General features: G+C 40.5%; 1 long non-coding RNA gene across 5 annotated transcripts in view; it reads right to left on the reverse strand.

Moving 5' to 3' along the window:
* Nucleotides 1-290: 290 nt before the first annotated feature.
* Nucleotides 291-20,665, reverse strand: part of LOC103884209 — a 36,689-nt gene continuing 16,314 nt past the window's right edge. For 3 of the 5 annotated variants that reach the window (XR_002521926.2, XR_002521924.2, XR_002521923.2), the window contains 3 exons: nt 5,709-5,867; nt 3,595-3,683; nt 291-762 (listed from right to left, as the gene is read on the reverse strand). This is a non-coding gene — a long non-coding RNA (uncharacterized LOC103884209). The remainder of the gene's footprint in view (nt 763-3,594; nt 3,684-5,708; nt 5,868-20,665) is intronic. The other 2 variants (XR_002521927.2, XR_002521925.2) reach the window with 2 other exon arrangements.

Raw genomic sequence — 20,665 nt, forward strand, 5'->3', positions numbered from 1 at the left:
GCTACTATTTTCCCCTCTATAATCAATGGGCAGCTTACAGGGGACACTTTGAGACTGTGTAACTATCTCAAACTTTAATCCCCAGCATCCACTGCTGATTTTGAACTCCATTCCTTTTATATTAGGTGTTATTCTATTGTTAAAAAAAAAAAAAAGGGCTTTCACATCTCTCCCCATTCATGCATTTGTAGGCCCTCTGAATAGGAGGAATACACACACACATACATACGTATGCATACACACACTGAAATTTGAGAGCCATTGCCCTAGAACAAAGAGAGGAAAATTTCTTAGAGAACCGAATAGTTCTTTATTGACAAAAACGGGCAGCTGACCAACAGGTCATGCATTCTGATCCTGCTCTAGCACCATGAGATTTTCCAGTTGCGTGGCAGAGCTCCTTGGAGCTGTAGCTTAATCTGTTGCAGATTGCTTTCTTGTTCCTGGCCCTCCAAAACTGGCAGCCTTCAGAGTCAACCCAGTTAGTGGATGACAGCAATATTCCCAAGCATGAGATATGATCTTTCCAAATCAGAAGGGCTTCATAGTTCCTTTAATTTACAACAGGAAGTATATGTAAGATGCAATAACCACTGTTCCCCTAAAACCTCACAAATTTGGCTGGCTGCTGAAATTCTGTAGGGATTTCTTCTACCAACTGGTACACATATACCTTATTAAGGCTTCCACTGTTGTCTCTGTTTTCTCCTTTTTAGGTCAGATCTTCATGATTTCATCAATATAATGGATCAGCATAATAGTCTGTGTAACATCCAGATGATAGAACAGCCATTAAACTATATTGCTGGAGAAAGCATTAGAGAGAGTACAATTTCCTGGGACAAGACCCTGATTGTGTACCACTGTCTATCCCAGGCAGATGCAAAAGCTTTTGATCCTCTCTTCTGATGGGATTGAAAAGAATACATTCACCAAATCAGTGAACACATACTAAGTAGCCAGAAGCTATGTCATAATTATCTATGATAATTATGAAACCACAATATAATAATAGTTATAATTAGGCTACCACTTGATGGAGTTGACAGTAGTTATATCAGTCGTGAGCCATCTGGTTTTTTTCAGGAGCCAAACTGGCAAATGAAATGGAGATGTAATGGGGAGCAGCAACCCTATCTCCTTAAAATCTTTGAGCGCAGCACTCCAATGGCACTCATTGCCATTCCAGCCTACATAATATATTGCTGTATATTTACTCCCTTGGCCTGGAGGTTGGGTAACTTCAGAGGGTTCCACTTAGCTATTCCGATTACATAGGTGTACTCCACAGTTCAAGGACTTAGTGTGAGTGTTCTGCCAGTTACTAAGTATATCCATCCTGATCAATTCACTCAGGGATCAGGAAAATCAACACAGGTGAGTCCACGAACACACTGACCCCCTGTGAAATGGATTTAGGCCAGGACTCTGTTTGCCACCTGGCCTCTATTTACCTTGTCCAATCTAAGAAGGAAGCATGAAGGCATGTTAGCCCTCATGGTTTTAGCATCCTCTTAGACCCTATATCCATCCAACTGCCCTTGAAAGATATGGGTATTTCCCTTCCCCCAGTGTACAGATATGATGATAAAAGGCTGTAACTTCTTATGAGGAAGGACTGGGAAATTAGTGAATATACTTCCTGTCCTATTGCAGAGTCTTTCCTCAAGGAGATTCAGGCTTCTGTTGAATCAGTGGCTCAGTTCTGGAACTTAAGAATCATGGCTTTTCACTGGGAAGGCTGATGTCAGTCTCAGTTTTCATGAATCTAGTGGTACTTTTTGTTGGCTGTCAATCGACCTTGCCCCTAGCAACTGGGTGGTGTATTAACTATCACTTAGATTCCTACAGGTGAGTCCTCCTGGTTGTGATTCTGTCCTTGTTGCCTATTTCTACGTGTCCACCTTGCCTCTGACAGTTTATGCTGCCACTCTGTCCTCCTATTCCTAAAACCTACCTTTCTTCCTAACACTAAGCTGCCTGGTGCTAGAACAGCCTCCTGGACTGTCTGTCAATCTTGGCCAGAGGGCATATCTGAGCTCCCTAGAAAATTACTTAACTATGTGCTTCTCAAAGTGAGACTAAATCAAGTAAGAATAGAACAAAGGCAGGATGCGGGAAATCCCCAGGCGGTGGTGAAGGGTTGAAGCCGTGGAAGACATCTGTCATGCGCTCATCCCCATACTTGCATCAGGAAGGGCGAAGCACTTTTCCCAAGCCTTAGCATACCTTGAACTAAACTCACTTAAGTCTTACTTTCTATCACTACACTGGACTGACTCTGAAAAGTTTAGAATATTCCCCACAACTCACTTTAATTTGGAACTCTCTCAAGCAACTGAGACATTCTGGCCTGAACTTACTCTATGGGCCGCAGCTCATTGTCAGGCTTGAGAAGCAAGGCATGTGACTGTGTTCAGTAGGAAACACAACTGGTAATTTTAGCAACACACAACACCTACTGGATATAGTCAAGGTAGGGCTGCCAGATAAACACAAGATGTTCAGTTAAATCTGAATTTCAGATCAATACTTTTTTTTAGTATGTTCTAAATAAGTACATTCTAAATATTGCATGGGACATGGTCTATCAAAGAAAAACTTCATTCTTTATCTGAAGTTCAGACTTACCTGAGCATCTGTACTTTTTTTTTTTTTTTTTGAGATAGAGTCTCTGTTGCCCAGGCTGGAGTGCAGTGGCACAATCTCTGCTCACTGCAACCTCTGCCTCCTGGGTTCAAGCAATTATCCTGCCTCAGCCTCCTGAGTAGCTGGGATTGTAGGCACATACCACCAAGTCTGGCTAATTTTTGTAATTTTAGTAGAGACGGGGTTTCACCATGTTGGTCAGGCTGGTCTTGAACTCCTGACCTCTTGATCCACCTGCCTTGGCCTCACAAAGTGCTGGGATTATAGGCATGAGCCACTGTGCCTGGCCGAGCATCTGTATTTTTATTTGCTAACTCTAGAAACCCAAATTGGGAGTGGCTTCAGTACACACAGCTTTGAGGCAAACAAGCAACACTGAGGCAAACAAACAACATTGAGACAAACAGCTTTGTCAGAGGCATTTAAACCAGAGCAACTCCATCTTAAATGGGAGCTGAGTAAAATAAGACTGAGACCTACTGGGCTGCATTCCCAGACAGATACGGTTAAGGCATTCTAAGTCACAGGATAAGATAGGAAGTCAGTATAAGGTACAGGTCATAATGACCTTGCTGAGAAAACAGGTTCCAGTAAAGAAGCCGGCCAAAACCCACCAAAGCGAAGATGGCAACAAGAGTGACCTCTGGTCATCCTCACTGCTGCACTGTGTGTTGCCAGATTCTGTACAAATTTGGCATAAAGCTTAACGTGCAAAGAACTGTAATAATACAGTTATAGCTCCTCACCCCCGCCATCCCCAAAAGAAGATAGGTTTGATTTTCGATGGTTCATATGGCAGCTAAGCAGTGGAAATGTGGGACAAGATCCCATGCTTTTACATTCCGGTCATGTTAGAGTTCCCGAGAGAAATAGAACCAATAGAATATAGACGGATGGATGCTAGATGTATGAACCCATATACAGAAAGAGAAGAGATTGACTCACAATTGTAGAGACCAAGAAGTCCCATGATCCGCCATCTGCAGCCTGGAGCCCCAGGAAAGCCAGTGGTGATTAAGCCTGGGTTCAAAAGCCTAAGAACCAAAGGAGCCACTGACTGAGCAAAGGTGGATATCCCAGTACAAGAAGAGAGCAAATTGGCTTTTCTTCTTTTTGTTCTAGTCAAGCTCTCACGAAATTAGATAATGCCAACCCACACTGGTGAGGATGATCTTTATTCAGTCTACTGGGTTCAAATGCTAATCTCTTCCAGAAAGACCTTACAAGTAACATCCAACCGGCCACCTGGGCATCTCTTAGCCTTAGCAGTTAATCATCACACTAGTTTTGTCATTCGTTGGCCACATGACCTTGAATACACTTAGCCCCTTTGTGCCTGTTTCCTCATCTATACAATGGGAATATTAAAAGTTCCCACCTCATTGAGTTGATATCAAGATTAAATGAGTTAATACATGTAACACACAGAGCTACATCTGGTACATAAAGTCTCATTGAAAGGTAACTGTTGCTGCTGTTATTCTGTGTTTACACTCTGCTGAAGTTGAAAAATCTCATCACCTGTCTCCTTTCACTTCCTTGCTTCAAATCTATTTGGGAGAATGGGGCTAATATGGAGTTTATTCCAAAGGTGCTAGTGAATTTTCAATCAACTTCCTTTATTTCTTCCCAGTCTGAGTTACAACAGTAGCAGCTAATATTTGTTATGTACTAACAGGTACTGTCCTAAAAACAAGACATAGCTCATTTCGCTAAGTCTCACAACAATCTAAGAGGTGGCCACCATTATTATCTCACTCAATGTTATACATGCAGGGACCTTGCCTCGGCACCCAGCTGGGAAGTGGGCATACTCAGGGTTGCCTTCAGGCCAGTGTTTCCCCCAGGGCTGCTAACTATGATCCTATTAGTTCTCCTCATACCATCCCTTCCTTTCACCATGAGGCTTATTCAAATCCCACCTGACCTGTAAAGTTGAGCTCTACCCTTTCGTATAAGTCAGAGTGACCTCTGCAACGTTATTTTGACCTTTTTGTTTTTATATTCTGGGTCTTTTCACTTGGAAAGTGAGGTCAAAGGGACAAGAAATAAAGCAAGCAAACTTTTGTTATTTTGAAGGAATCTCCTTCCTCCTGGAAATCTAATACCTGCTATTTCCCAGATCTGTGCAGCAGATGGCAGTATTCAATTAGTCAAAATAAAGTTCTAGCCTACAGACTTGCTGTTCACTTCTAAATTGCTCCATGACCCCTCAGTGCTTCCTGGTGGTACTTTATAAACTGTCAGTTATTTTAAATCATATCACTGTATTATGAAAGTCATCCAGAGTGCCGGGGGAGACATGAATTAACTTCACAGTAGTGATAGGAAACTCAAAGCCGAGTGCAATACGAAAGTCACAGAGGCAGTAAGTGGCTGATGCAGAACCCAGGTCTTCTGGCTTATAGTTCAGTGTTGGTACACTACACCTCTGTGAATTAAAGGAGTATTAAAGACGATAGAGATGTTTATTTCAGTCTTCCTCCTACATGAGAAACTCTTGTCCACTGGGCCATGCCCTTGTCCAGCCTTCCCCCCACCTCCCATTATATGTGCTATGTTGCTATACTATCTCAAAACGACGATTCTAAAGCTAGTTTAATGACAATAGGTGTGTTCAAACAGAAAAAACAAAGTAGGGAGAAATTAAGTTCTGTGATATCAGTCTCTCTAGGCATTAACCCAACAGGGTTATTTTTTGAGAGCTTTTATGAAATCGATTCTATTTTTCTATTGGCAATTTAGCAATATCCTTTTGCACTTTTAAGTGGTTGCTCTAGGAGTTACAATATCTATCCTTAACTTTTCACAATCTAATACTTAGAGTTGATAGTTAGGCCTATTACATAATATGTAGAAATCTTGTAAATACATATTCACTTATCCACCACTATCTTTTTTGCTATATTTATTGTGTGTGTAATGTCAACATACATTTTAAACCTCATAGGACAATAATTTTTGCTTTAAAGAGTACTGTGTATTTTAAAGAAAGAGGAAAAGGTCTTTACTATTTAGTCATCGATTAAAAACAACCATCTAATTTCCAACATACTTACTATTTCCAATGATGCCATTCCTTCCTGAAGATTCAAGTTTTCCTCTGGTATTCTTTCTCTGCAACCTGAAGAACCTACGCCGGTATTTCTTGTAGTATGGGGATGCTGACAACACATTCTCAGTTCTCTTATCTGATAATGTCCTTATTTCACTTTCATCTGAAAGGACAATTTTGCTAGATATGGAATTCTAGATTGACAGTTGTTTCTTTTAACATTTTAAAACACTGTTTACTTCTCTTTTGGCCCCCATAGTTTCTGATTAGAAGTTGATAGTAGTTAAAATTATTGTTCCCTATATATTGCACATTTTTCTCTGTATGATTACATCTATCTTTGGCATTCACCAGTCTAAGATTTGCCTCACCATGATTTTCATGGGTTTATCCTATTAGGGTTTGCTGAGCTTCTTAGATCTGTACATTTATATCTTTCCCTAAGTTTGAAAATGTTTCTGTTGTCATTTCTTCAAATATTTTTACGTGCATTTCTCTGTTCTTTCTCTTTAGGACTCCTGTTACCTAGATATTAGCTTTTTCAATATTGTTCCACAAGTTCCCGAGGCTCTTCATTTTTTCCAATATTTTTCCCTGTTCTTCAGATTGCATAAATTCTATCATTCTATCCTAGAAGTTAAGATATCAACTCTTATTTCTTATAGGAGTTTTCTTTTTCTCTGGAAGCTTCACCATGTTTTTAATTCTAGGAAAAAGTCTCGACCCCCTGACCCATCATGGGCCCAGGCCATTATGCTGCTGCCAAGAGCCATCTCCAAAGACCTCACTGACTAACATCAGGAGAAAACCAAACCAAGTACCAAATTAATACATAGCAGAAGCTATTCACAAACTTAAAGACGACCTACAAGTTCATTCTCAAGGAGATCACAGTCATGACTGCTGCAGTTTCCCAATTACAGAGCTTTCCCAAGTGCCTTATTTCCACACTGGGCAGTGAAAAAGAAAACCTTGAGTTCACATAATCTAGTATACTTGCCACCTCTTCATTTAAATGGTCTCTTTACCTAGCTCAGTTGCTGCTTTGATAACTCAGTGAATTCTCATTCTTACAGAATTTGACCTCTTCTTGAGGTTCTCCAAAAGAGAATTTGAAGACTCCCATGAAACTTCCATAGGATCCTGGTGATGGGGATGAGAGACACAAGATCTTTGCACCCTCCATGGTCTTGCTCTGGATTCTCCCTTTACAGCAGAGTAGTAGGACCGGGCTGCTCCCTGGACTCAGAAGGGTGATTCGTTCAGTTTAGATCTAGAGGAGGATATATGGTTCCAGAAATTTTTTTTTTTCGAAGGCCTCTGTAACTAATGGCATTCACTTCCCATTGAGCCTCTGTCAGTTCACTTTCTAAGCATTTTAGTGCCCCATTATGGCAAGGCATTCTCTCAGGCTCACCCATTTCCTACCTTTAGCCATCACTTAGCATTATATGAGAAGTGGGTTAATGCGATGTTTCTTCTAGGGTTTATAGCCTATGCTAGAACTCTTATGGAGGCGAGTCACTTCTAGTGGTCCTCCTTTTAGGTCCCTGATCAGTCTGGCCCAGTTATTCTCCACTGCCCCTGAGTCCATGTATATTCTTACTTCAGGCCACTCATCTCTTTAACCAGGTATACCACCCAATTCTCTGCCCCACTGTTTTTCAGGCCACTTCTGAGCAGGGGTTTCAGGGCTGCAGAAGTCTATTTGTCATTTGTACCCACATACCAAGCCAACTTAACCAAAGCCTGAGCTTTTTCTTCCTCTATTATCTGGTTACAGGGAATTCTTCCCCACCCCAGTCCCAGCTGTATGAGCTACTCTATGGACTATTAAAAGGAATTATACTGGAAGGAGAACTCCTGACACTGCCTCAACAGCAAACTGTGGTTGCTAGTCCACATTCTCCAGAATCAATATGAAATGTGGCCTACCAAAGTCTTGTGAGCCTGGATGTAAGAGAATCTAACAAGACCCCTAGAGATCATGGCAGGCTACATGGTCATTTCAAGTACCACGATGCCATATGCCATGCTTAGTTTCTACCAGTATGTGGGCCTAGAGCAACTCATGCATTGGCATAAAAGGCAAGCACTGGGGATGGGTTCAGGTACTGAACCCATCAGTTTGCATCTGCATGCCTTCAAAGAAAACTAACACAATAACCAGAACAAAACACAGATGAGGTGGAAGGGTTCTGAAGTGGCTAAGTAGTTTCTGGGCCATAGAATTACCAAAGTTAGAACTCAGGGATTGGGTTAAATAATATTAAATAAGACTGAGAGAAACAGTGAGCTAGAAGATGGAGCCGAAGAAATTGCAGTGTAAAGACAGATGGAAACAGGAAAGAGACTTTGGGAAACATGGAAGACTGAGTAAGAATGTCTTTAAATGTCTATTTTGAGTTAGAGAAAAACAGCTTAAAACACAGGGCAAAGGAAATACTGTTTGAAGTTGAAGAAATAATTACCGAAAATTCTCAAAACTAAAGAAAAACAAAATACCAATCCAGACTTGTGAAGCTTAACCAAATCCCAAGCCAAATAAAAAAATAGAAATTAGCGGGCTAGGCGCAGTGGCTGATGCCTGTAATCCCAGGCCTTTGGGAGGCCAAGGTGGGCAGATCTTGAGGTCAGGAGTTCGAGACCAGCCTGGCTAACATGGTGAAACCCCATCTCTACTAAAAGTACAATAATCAGCTGGGCTTGGTGGTATGTGCCTGTAATCCCAGCTACTCAAGAGGCTGAGGCAGGAGAATCGCTTGAACTTGGGAGGCAGAGGTTGCAGTGAGCCGAGATCATGCCACTGTACTCCAGCCTGGGCAACAGAGCAAGACTCCATCTCAAAAACAAAACAAAACAAAACAAAACAAAAAAAACGGAAATTAGCTACCAAGACACATCCTAATGAAACTGTAAAGACAAAAGTATGATCTTGAAAGCAGCCAGAGAGTAAACCACCATTCTTGATTAGGAAATATAAGTTGACAGTTGAGTAACAGCAACAATGAAAGCTACAAAGCAATAAAATTATATCTTTAAAGTGATGAGGAAAATTTATAATACAGTCATGTATCATATCATGACAATTCAGTTAATGATGGACTGCATTTACAATAGCAATCTCATGATTATAATGGAGCTGTCAACCTCCTGTTACCTGGTGGCATCATAGCCATCAATGTTGTAGCAAAATGCATTACTTATGTGTTTGTGATGGTGTCGGTCAAACAAACTTGCACCAACAGTGGTATAAATGTGTAATGCATATGATAATGTACAATACATAATACTTTATATATAATAAATGAGTTACCAATTTTTTACTATACTATTATTGCTAAAGTATATTCCTACTTATAAATAGTAGACTGTGAAACAGTCTAGGCAGGTCCTTCAGGAGCTATTCCAGAAGAAAGCGTTGTTACAGGAGATGAAAGATCCATGTGTGATATTGCCCCTGAAGACCTTCCAGTGGGACAAAATGTGGAGGTAAAAGATAATGTTATTGATGATCATGGCTCTGTGTAGGCCTAGGCTAATGTGTGTTTCTCTCTTTGATTTGAACTAGAACATTTTACAAAGTTAAAAAAAAAAAAAAAAGGAAAAAAGCTTATAGAATAAGGATATAAAGAAAATTCTTTTGTGTAGCCATACAAGGTGTTTTAAGCTAAGTGTTTTTTTTTTGTTTTTGTTTTTGTTTTTTTTGAGACAGGGTCTTACTGTGTCACCCAGGCTGGAGTGCAGTGGCTCAGTCTCAGCTCACTGCAACCTCCACCTCCCAGGTTCAAGCAATTCTCCTGCCTCAGCCTCCCAAGTAGCTGAGATTATAGGCATGTGCCACGACACCCAGCTAATTTTTGTATCTTTTAGTAGAGACTGTGTTTCATCATGTTGGCCAGGCTGGTTTCAAACTCCTGACCTCAAGTGATCCACCTGCCTTGGCCTCCCAAAGTGCTGAGATGACAGACCTGAGCCACAGCACCTGGCTAAGCTAAGTGTTATTACAAAACAGTAAAAAAAAAAAAAAAAAAGTTTTTAAAATTTAAAAGTTTACAGAATAAAAAATTACAATAAACTGAGGCTAATTATTGAAAAATATTAACTAAATTTAGTGTAGCCTAAGTGTAGGATGTCTGTAAAACCTATAGTAGTATACACTGATGTCCTTGGCCTTCATATTCACTCACCACTGACTCACACAGAGCAACTTTCAGTCCCTGCAAGCTCCATTCGTGGTAAGTGCCCTATACAGGTGTATCATTATACTTTATTTTTGCCGCTCCTTTTTTACAGTATTTATTGTTGTGTTAAAATTGCCTACAGTATGCAGTACAGTAACCTCCTATACAGGTTTGCAGCCTAAGAGCAATAGGCCATACCCTACAGCCTAGGTCTATAGTAGTTACACCATCCAGGTTTTAGTATGCTCTATAATGTTTGCCCAACAGTGAAACTGCCAAACGACACATCTCTCAAAACATACCCAAACTGATAAGCAATGTAGGATTGAAAGATTTTTTAGACAAGCAAAAAGGATTTACCACCAGCCTAACTTCTCTAGGACAAATTCTAAAGGATACACCTCAAAAAAAGTAGTGCCAGAAGAATGGGCTGCAATGCAAGCAATCATATTGGTAACAATTGGCCATGTAAAATAACAAAAATGGTTTATCTGTGGTGTTTTTTTTAAAGTGAAATAAGGAGAATAGGTTTACTATATTATAGAAATCAGGGAGTGATTGGAGTTAAGATGTTCTACATGCCTTTATGTTCCAGAGGAAGATAAAATAATTGACTTTAGAGATGTTCATTTAAATAGACACATTAACATTTCTGGGCTGAAATAATTCAAATAGAATATCATACTCTTGGTAAAGAGAATACAATAGTCTGTAAAGAAAAAGGCATCAAGAGAGGGAAATTAAAAATAATTGAAACAAACCTAAAGCACAATAAAGATAGGAGTAATAGTGGATCACAACAAATATGAAGGAAGTAAAATCTCTAAACAAGGGTTGTTAGACTTTTTTAAAAATAAAATTCTTGCAGTGTCACTTATAAGAGATTCACCTAAAACAGAAAGGCACAGTAGAAAGTTAAAAGATTGAAAAGAGATTCTAGGCAGATGCTAACTTAAAAAATAATGCTGGAATATCGTCTCCCCACCTCCCTCCATCTCACACCAATAGACTTAAATTAAAAAGCATTTAACAGGGAAATTCCTCATAAAATTATTTCTGTCATGGATTTATCACATCTGGGAGAAAAATCCACATATGTATAGAATTTACTGGCATCACATGTGGCTGGTCACACATGATCACACAATAACACGCCCCTACAGGGGACTCCCCTCCACACCCCAACCTTCCCCTATTCCCTGCAAAAATGCTTTTGGCTTAGCATGCATCAACCACTTGAAAATAGCAAGATAGGGAATGAGGATCAATTCTGCGATCTTTAACTCAAGAAGAAAGACACGAATCCACTGGAATCATGAAGAACACCCCAGATCCCAGAGAGGAGAATATGGGCAAATAACTCTCATGATGGTGTCTGGTTGGTAAAAGTGAGTGAAACCCCAGTACATGAGAAAGGCAGCGAATCTTCCTCTGTGATTTAACTTTCCACTGCCTATCTGAGCAACCCAGGCCAAGGGAGAGCATTTGGTTTCTCCCAGGTCCTAGAGCTAACTGGGAGATAGGCTTGGAGGCACTGAGAGGGCAAGACACTGGAAAAAAAATTGCAGGCATTTTCCCAGATCAGGGACTGCGAGCAGAACGCCATTTTAACCCAGACACATATGAGGTCTGTCATTCTTTAGTGACATGGCAACGTGGCCATGCAGGCATTTTAGTCTCAAGCCAAAGACTCGAGCATTTGCACTGGAGCAGGGTACTAGCTTCCACAGCCAGAATGGTGGAAAGCACCTCAGCAGTAGGTACTGGAATTGTGCTTTCCTGTTGCAGGCCTGGGGCAGGAGGAGAGCTGCTACAGCTATGGTTTCTCCTGGGCAATGACACTTGCCACCAGACTCACTGGTGACAGGTACCTACTCTGCATATGTCATTTCTGGGTGCCCCAGCCTGCTCCCCTGAGATTGTGGTACATCAGGGCCCTCTGTGCTCTACCCCCAGGCAGAACTCCAGGCATGTGAAGTACATGCTTGCCTGGACTAGCAGCCTGAGCTGCCCCACACTTCCTGGGCATAGATCATAGTACGGGGGGCTAAGGGGAAGGCCTCTCCACTTCACACCCAGGCAGAACTCCAGGAATTTGAAGCACTTGCTCACCTTGATCAGCAGCCTGAGCCACCCCACCTTTCTTGTGCAGAGATCCTGGTGCAAAGGAGCCTTCATTTCATGCCCAGGCATACCTCTAAGCATTCAGAGCACCTGCTCAGCCAGACTGGAAGCCTGAGCTGCCCACTTTTCTTGTGCAGAGATTGTGGTGCAGCAGGACCCTCTCTGCTACACACTCAAGCAGATTTCCAGGTGTGTGGAACACCCACCTGAATGAACTAGCAGCCTGAGTCGCCCCACCCTTCCTGTGCAGAGATACTGATGGCCCTCTCTGCTTCATGCCCAGGCAAATCTCCTGGCAGTCAGAGCACCCACTCACCCGGATCAGCAGCCTGAGCTGCCCCACCCTTCCTGTGCAGAAATTGTGGGGGACCGGGCCCTCTTCATGTCCAGGCATATCTCCAGGAAGTTAGAGCACCCCTTCATCTGGATTAGCAGCCTATGCCATCCCACCCCTCTCTATGCAGAGGTTGTGGTATAGTGGGGCCTTCTATACTCTATGCCCAGGCAGATCTTTAGGCATCCCTGGGGCACCCCTTTCCTGGATTAGCAGTTTAGGCTGCCCTTCCTACCTGTACAGAAAACTTGAGGCTGAGAAGTTTTCCAATTCCATGCCTAGGCACACATCTGGGCACTTGATGGCCACCCAACGTATTCTACCTTGGTGCTGGTGCTGGCCATTGCAGGACCTAAAGGTAGTCCAGCCCCACCTTCTTTGTCTGGCTCCACCTGTCTTGCCCCCAGCCCTCCAAAAGTCTGATCAGAAAGCTCAGACCACTGTGTACTCCACAGATCAGCCCATTGTCCAAGATAACAGACTTCTCCCAGCAAAAAGCGATCAAGTATATACCCAGCTATGTTAGCTGCAGTTGGCTGTTACCCATAAGCATCTTCTCCTGGCTTGTAGGTCAAACTGCACAGCCTAATATAAAACATGCTGACCGAAGCACACAGATCTATAGAACCAAAGCCAAAGGACCCTACTCAAGTCCTCTACGGTCACATCCTCTAAGTGAGGGGAAGAAAGAGAAAAAGGAAAAATAATCTTATAGGTTAAGAAATTAAAATTTTAAAATCTCACCTGAATGAAAATAGTTGCAAAAATTACAAATGCCAGCATCTCCAGATGAGATGGAATCAGCACAAGAATTCTTGCATGATGGAAAGTCTAAATGTAGTGACACCAAAAGTCTAGATGTAGTGATCACACTAGCTCTCCAGCAATGGTTCTTAACCAAAATGGAAACTCAGAAATGACAGATAAAGAAATCAAAGTATGGATTGCAAGGCAGCTCAACAACATCCAAGACAAGGTTGAAAATCAACACAAAGAAACTTCTAAAGCAATCCAAGAAATGAAGGAAAAGATACATCTTTAAAAGAAATCAATCAAAACTTCTGGAATTGAAAAACTCACTTGAGGTATTTCAAAATACAATTGAAAGCTTTATCAATAGACTGGACCAAGCACAAGAAAAAAAGTTAAGAGCTTGAAGACCAATCTTTTTGAACTAACCTTGTCAGACAAAAATTTGAAAGAATTTTAAAAAGTGAACAAATTTTTGAGAAATATGAGATTATATAAAGTGAACAAACCTACAAATTATGGCATTCCTGAGAGACAAGGAGAAAAATAATCTGGAAAACACTTAAGAAAATTTCTCTAATCTGCTACAGAGGTAGACATCCAGACAAAAGAAAACAGAGAATACCTGCAAGGTACCACACAAAATGAACAAGGTATATAGTTATCAGACTATTTAAGGCCAATGCTAAAGAAAAAAATCTTAAAAGCAGCTAGATAAAAGGTCAGATCATGTACAAAGGGAACCTCATCATGTTAACAATGGACTCCTCAGGAGAAACTTTACAAGCCAGGGGAGATTGGGGGCCAATTTTAGTATTATTAAGGAATTGAAATGTTGACCAAGAATTTCATATCCTGTCAAACTAAAGCTTCATAAGCAATGGAGAAATAAAATCTTTTCCAGACAAGCAAGTGCTATGGAATCTATCATAGCTGAACCAGCTTCCTACAAAAAGATCCTGTGGACAGGGTTCTAAACATGAAAAAGAATGAATGATACCTGCTACCATTAAAAGACACAAGTACATAACTCACAGATGCTAAGAAGGAAACACACAATGGAAACTACAAAGCAACCAACTAACAAACTTTATGATAAGATCAAAACTTCATGGCACTATTAACTTTGAACATAAACCGTCTAAAAGCCCCATTTAAAAAGGCACAGAGCTGCAAGCTGATAAAGAAAACCGGCATCTGCCGGGCTTATGGCCCAAACCTGTAATCCCAGCACTTTGGGAGGCACGAGACGGGCTGGATCACGAGGTCAGAGGATCGAGACCATCCTGGCTAACACGGTGAAACCCCGCCTCTACTAAAAGTATTAAAAAATTAGCCGGGCGAGGTGGCGGGCTCTGTAGTCCCAGCCACCGGGAGGCTGGAGGCAGGAGAATGGCTGGAACTCCGGGAGGGCTGGAGCTTGCAGTGAGCTGGAGATCCGCCACTGCACTCCAGCCTGGCGACAGAGCAAGACCCGGCCTCAAAAAAAAAAAAAGAAACCAAGACCCATCCAACTTCTGTCTTCAAGAGACCTGTCTTGCACATAATGAAGCCCATAGGCTCAAAGTAAAGAGTTGGAGAAGGAAGACAGAGAGCAAGGGGTCAAAAAAAAAAAAAAAAAGAGCGCTGGATCACATCGTTAAAAAATCTTCTGCACAAGCAGAAGGAAACAAAAGCGGAATAGATGTCCACAAGAGAAAGACGGTAAACTACTCCATCTGACAAGGGACTGATAACCAGAATATATAAGGAGCTCAAACAACTCAAGAAAAAAAAAATCTCAATCCAATGTAAAAATGGATAAAAGATCCAAATACACATTTCTCAAGACATACAAATGGCAAATAGGTATATGAAAAACATGCTTAACATTACTTATCTGAAAAATGCAAATCAAAACTATGAGACATCATCTTATCCCAGTTGAAATGGCTTTAATGCAAAGGATAGGCAACAACAAATGCTGATGAGTGTGTAGAGAAAGTGGAGTCCTTATATAATGTTAGTGGGAATGTGAATTACTACAAGTGCTGTGGAGCAAAGTATGGATGGTCCTCAAAAAACCTAAAAATACAACTCGCATATGATCCAGCAATCCCACTGCTGTGTATATACCTCCAAAGAAAGGACATCAGTCTATCAAAGAGATATCTGCACTTCCACATTTATTGCAGCACTATTCACAATAGCCAAGATTTGGAAGTAACCTGTGTCCATCAACAGATAAAAAAATGTGTTGTACATACACACAATGGAGGACCATTCGGCCATAAAAATGAATGAGATCCTGTCATTTGCAACAACATGGATGAAATTGGAAGTCATCATGTTATGTGAAATAAGCCAGACACAGAAAGACAAATGTCACATGTTCTCACTCATTTGTAGGAACTAAAAATTGAAACAATTGAACTCATGGAGATGGAGTAGAATGATGGTTACCAGAAGCTGAGAAGAATGGTGAGGAGAGTAGGGGAAGCAAGAATGGGTAATGGGAACAAAAATATAGTTAAATGAGTAAGATCTAGTATTTGATAGCACAACAGCATAATTTACTGTACACTTAACTATTATATAATTGGAAAGCTCATAACACAAAAACATGATGAATGCTTGGGGTGATAGATACCCCATTTACCTTGATGTGATTTTACATGGTATGCCTGTATCAAAATGTTTTATGTACCCGTTATGTATATGTACCCATAAAACTTAATTTTTTTTAGAAAAAAAGGGATGATGATATTTAAGGGACAAGAGGCATTAAGGGTACATATGAGACTGTCATAACCGTTGCCTTCTCCAGCTCCTAAAGAAGTTTTCCAGGGACTTAAGGGCCAGTCTACCTGTAGGAAAAGTTTATAAATGGGGAGAACCCTCTATTAAAAATTTTTAAATTGTTTCAAAACAAACACTTAAGAATTGTTGATATTTTATCCTCACTTAAATTTTTATAAGATAGAAAATATTTACATTTATAAGATACTCTTTTCCCTCACCCACCTGTCCAATGCTGGTCAGAGTTAAACCCTATTTTGATATTACTTTAGGTGTGAAATGTACATGATTCATATTCTGCCTGATAATGCTATTAATACTACTGCAAGTTGTAAGCTTCTCATAGCTTCTTTTCCCTCTTGGTGCAAGTTAATGGAATTGCCTTGAAATTCCTTCTTTTTCTAAAGTTTTTCCATGAGAAAAGCAAAGATCTAACTGTAAAATCCTCAGCATCCCTGCTGAGTTACAGAAGAACAAAAATATGTAAATTGGCATTAGATCCAGCATTACAGACCCTAAAAGACCTGAAGGGAACTCTTTTGAACATAATTTAGAGGGTTTGAAGATGAGGTAAAATGACTTAAAATAATTACATTTTAATTCTAGTTCACATAATAACAGAATCCAGTTAAAACATTAGATAATTTAAATTGCCCTTATTTGGGGATTTCAAAGATAGCTATATAGCTTCTCCCTGATTCTATCAAGTGAAATGAAAATGCAAACCCAACATGTTAGATTTTATTTCATCAATATATTGGCTTTTGGTTTTTTAAACAATGCCTAAATGAAATGCCCCTAAATCATAACATATGCCTCATAGAGGAGGTAATTTACTATAACCTACACATTTAAGATTATATAAGCGCAAACAGATGTTCAATTAAATTGAACATAATAAACCTAGTATCTATTCTTTCTCAGAAACTCATACTATATTGCAAACTATGTGACTCTACAACTTGTTCCACTTTCCTTAAAACTTTACTAGGAGAGTGTGTTAAATTTATCTGACAAATCCTTTATATCAGGTTTTTTTTTCCCCCCCCAAAAAATGCCTAATTGACTCAGACTAATACTAAGATAATTTTCTGGTGATTTCTAGAAAAGTAATTCTAAGAAATAATGTTGATAGTCCACATTACTTCCATGTATGATTTTCTAGTTTCTTGTGAACGTATAAATTCCTAAATCAGTGTACCATAAACATTGACTTCTGACTATATGTGCGCATGTATGTATGTTGCATTTACAATTATATCAAGGTAAAGTTAACAATTAAGAAAAATAGTCACCTCCAGAGAACAGAATGCTAGTGAATTAGAGAAAAGAAATTAGGCTCAATAATGGTACTCCACCTGGGGGTAGGATTTGTTTGAACAGATGTTTTGGGGACTGTATTCTGATTTGTTTTCCCAACATAGTCCAGATTATCACTTTTGGGGCTTAACATGAGTTAAAAAACAAAATCAAAGGAGTACTAGAAGGAAAAAAAATACATTCAGCAAATAGTGCTAGATTTACATGTGTTGGAAAAGGTAAGCTGATAAACTTAACTGACGCATTTGAGAAGAGTAGAGGAGAGATTGGAGTGAGTCATGAGGCACATAAACCCTACAGTAAAGAAAATGTGGTAGAAACAGATATGACTGCCAGCACAGGTCAGAGACAGAATCACCATATGCAATTGTGTGTTAAAAATATTGAAGGACCTAGTAGAGTTAGGTGGCCAGAGGGAGCAGTTATAACCTGTAAGATCCCAGATAGAAGAACAATACTTGCCTGATCCACTACTGTTAAGGGAACATGTAGCAAATATCCACAATATGACCATGAGGACTCAAGACAAACCTATTCTAGAATGCTGATGTGGAAAATTATTTTCTTTTTAGAATAATGACTTTCTTTCCAGTTCCATGTTCAGCGATGTCATATTGGTAGCTTCAAATAGGCCATGATGGGAGAATTTACAGCATAAAAACCGGCAAACACTACAAATCAGAACTTTTTTTTAAAGAGACAGTTGCACTTACTAGCACACCACTGGATAAAACGTCTTGGAATTTTTTGTAAGTTTCTAACAAAGGTCAGGTTTTTAAGGTACTCTAAAAATTAATTTGATAACTTGATGGTTTCAAATGATGAATGTTGTCCTGAAAATAGAATTAAATTTCCTTTGTTTACTGGGAGGCATGCCTAAACCTGGGAATGATCTATTTTCAAAGAGACTTAACAAAAGAAAAAAAAATTAATCAATGCTCTTAATCATTTTGTGTATAGATTTGATGACATAACACCACATTTATTAATTTTAGGATTGACTTTTTCTGTAGTTCCGGTGTTGAGATTATGTATCAGTCCATTCTCACACTTCTGTAAAGAACTACCTGAGACTGGGTAATTTATGACGAGGTTTAACTCACAGTTCTGCAGGCTTAACAGGAAGCATGGCTGGGAGGCCTCAGGAAACTTACAACCATGGCAGAAGGTGAACGGGAAGCAAGTGCCTTCTTCACATGGTGTCAGGGGAGAGAACGCACGCACCAGAGAGGAAGTGCCACACTTTTAAACCATCAGATCTTGTGAGAACTCAACATCATCAGAACAGCAAGGGAAAATTCACCCATATGATCCAATCGTCTCCCACCAGTCCCCTTCCCTGACACGTGGGAATTACAATTCGACCTGAGATTTGGGTGGGGACATAGAGCCAAACCGTATCAGACTAGAATCCTTTATTAATGTTTATGTCAATGATATTAAGATGACTTCTGTGGAAGATTTATTGCAATGTTGTAGCTGTGTTCTAACGTCAATTTCCCCTAGCCGTTACCCCCTGTATTTTCAAGAAAATATCTTTTCATGAACTGTTTAAACCTGCAAGAATGTAGCTGCACCTGTGGGATGGTGTGTGGCCCCAAACTCTGCAATAGTAATGCCTCTTCCTTTCTTTCTGCTTGAAATAACCCAGAGCAGAGCAGCTGACTGCATCTGGGAGCAGGTGCTTCTCTCTCCCTAGTGTATGCTGAGGTGATGCTCCTGAGGTCTTGTGCGATGCTGTATTCTCACAGCCGCCAATGAAACTGATCATACAATCTTTTCAAGGGTCGAGGCCTGTGGAGAGATTCTCTCAGCAACTTAATAGATGATAGCCCCATCAGCAAATAATGGAGGCACAACACAAAGCAGTTATCAAATGGGTTCTAGGTGGCTCTAGTCCCCGTAATCCCATAGAGCTTCTACTCTAAGCCTATAACTGAAGAAAAATTTCCAGGTTCTATCTTAGGGGAACTAGTGAGCCTTAAGAAACTAACAGCAGCTGCAGTTAATTTGTCAGGAAAGTCACCACTCAATATCGTCAAAAGAGCACAAAAAACTTCTGTAATAAGGTTTTTCAAAATTATACACAAAGTAGCAGATAGAATGGCACAACCCCCACGTATCCATCGTTGGCTCCAACAATTACCAACGTATGTCTCATCGTGTTTCACTTCTGTTCTCACTCACCACCCAGTCCCACTGCTGGATTATTTTAAGGCAAACTTGAGAATTACACTATCCTACCTCTAAAGTTGCTATTACATATCTTAAAACTAGAACTTTTAAAAATAATAAGCACAATAGGACCGGGTGAGGTGGCTCACGCCTGTAATCCCAGCACTTTGCGAGGGTGAGGCAGGTGGATTGCTTGAGGTTGGGAGTTTGAGGTGAGCCCAAACGTGGCCAACGTGGCAAAATCCTGTCTCTACTAAAAATATGAAAATTAGCTGGGCGTGGTGACGGGCACCTGTAGTCCCAGCTACTTGGCAGGCCAAGGCAGGAGATTCACTTGAACCCAGGAGGTGGGGGTTGCACTGGGCTGAGATCACACCACTGCACACTCCTGCCTGAGGGACAAAGGCTTTGTCTAAAACAATTAAAAAAAAAAAAAAAAAAGCGCAATGTAACTAAAATACACACCAACAATTGCATATTGCAAATTATCAAATATCTAGTCATTTCAGGTTTCCAGTTATTTCACAAAGGCATTTTTATGGCTGACTTATTGGAATCAGGATCCAGGGAAGAGATCCTCATTAATACATTTGACATGACTTAAATCATTTTGAATCTGTAACATTCCCATCTCTAGTTCCTTGCTTTTTGAATAAGTTGTCTTAGATGGATTTCCTAAAATCAGAGCCCAAGATGTGGATTTTGGTGAAAGTGGTATTGAAGGAGTGCGTTCAGGAGACGGAAAACAGCAGGGAAGCACGACTGGGAAGAAAAATAACTAAGCAAGGATGGTATAGTGATTAGCTCCAGTCTGACGCCAGAGGGAGCTCTGGCACCACAACGTTGAGCTCCCTTTGAGCAAGGGACAGCACAGTACCGCAGGCCAGCCAATCCGTAAGGCCTGTGCCGAGTGCGTGGGCATGGTTACCTCTTGGGCAAGAAAGCTCATTTGTGGCCAAAGGCAGTTTTCTAGAGGAAGGGACTGCTGTGACCTTCGGCAGCCAGCGCTCCCAGCAGCAGACTTATGGGATCGATGAAGGACACTAACAGCATTCACACCAGAATGTCTCTATCTTCTGTTTCCTGTAAACTCAGCATAGATCTAGAGGCCTAATCCAAATCAGGTTTTAAATTTGGCAAGACTACTGCTATGGTTTGAGTGTTGGTCCCATCCAGAACTCATGTTGGAAATTCCCAATGTGTCAGTATTGAAAGATGGAGAGTTTTAACAGGCAATTGGGTGGTAAGGACCCTGCCCTCATGAATGGATTAATCCATTCACAGATTAATGAATTA

This window comes from Papio anubis, chromosome 3 (assembly GCF_008728515.1).
Source record: "Papio anubis isolate 15944 chromosome 3, Panubis1.0, whole genome shotgun sequence".
In the NCBI taxonomy this organism is placed as follows: Eukaryota; Metazoa; Chordata; class Mammalia; order Primates; family Cercopithecidae; genus Papio; species Papio anubis.